At 55.9% G+C, this 714-nt stretch overlaps 1 protein-coding gene across 1 annotated transcript in view; it reads left to right on the top strand.

The window, feature by feature from the left end:
• BHMT2 (betaine--homocysteine S-methyltransferase 2) overlaps positions 1 to 714 on the top strand; it is a 28332-nt gene that overhangs the window by 6393 nt on the left and 21225 nt on the right. The gene's annotated exons all lie outside the window — the stretch shown is intronic.

Below are 714 nucleotides of genomic sequence, written 5' to 3'. Positions count from 1 at the left end.
GCTCGCGGTCACAGATCTACTGTCGGGTGGAGCGGGGGACTCAGAGGCGCGCTCACAGTTTCCTCCCTCAATCGACCGGCACCCACAGCTCTTCGCTTAGTCGGCCCCAGAGCTCCTCAGAGTCTCCCTTACATTTTGGAAAAGTCAGCAGCCTGGCCCCGCGAGTCGCCGGCCGACCTGCAACCAGTCGGTGGGGGTGGGGCTGGGGGTGGGGCTCCCCTTCTCTCACCTGGTGGTCCCCGGCTCCAGGCCCCTTTCCCGGTAAGGTCGCCAGGTGTTGGCTTTATTCCCCAACCCCCCATTTCTATGTTGCGTGTGTGGCTGGGGGTGGAAGGAAAGGGGGGCTAAATAAAATTAGGAAGGGCCTCAACTTGGACTAAGGACATCCCTGGGACCCTTCAAAGTATCCCACCTGAGCCGAGTAATTCAGAAGCGGGGTGGGAAATGTGTACCGCCAATTTATTTATACTAAAAAGTTAGGCACAACCAAGATGGCTTACAATAGGGGACTTTCTAAATAAATGAAGGTTCATCCACTTTATAAGTTAGCAGGCAGCCAATTAAAAAACGAAGCATGGGGCGGCCGGGCGCGGTGGCTCACGCCTGTAATCCTAGCTCCCTGGGAGGCCGAGGCGGGTGGATTGTTTGAGCGCAGGAGTTCGAAACCAGCCTGAGCAAGAGCGAGACCCCGTCTCTACTAAAAATAGAAAGAAA

This window comes from Propithecus coquereli, unplaced genomic scaffold (assembly GCF_000956105.1).
Source record: "Propithecus coquereli isolate 6110/MARCELLA unplaced genomic scaffold, Pcoq_1.0 Scaffold9, whole genome shotgun sequence".
Classification (NCBI taxonomy): Eukaryota; Metazoa; Chordata; class Mammalia; order Primates; family Indriidae; genus Propithecus; species Propithecus coquereli.
The sequence above is the reverse complement of the archived record's forward strand: the minus strand, read 5'-3'. Positions and strand labels throughout refer to the sequence as shown.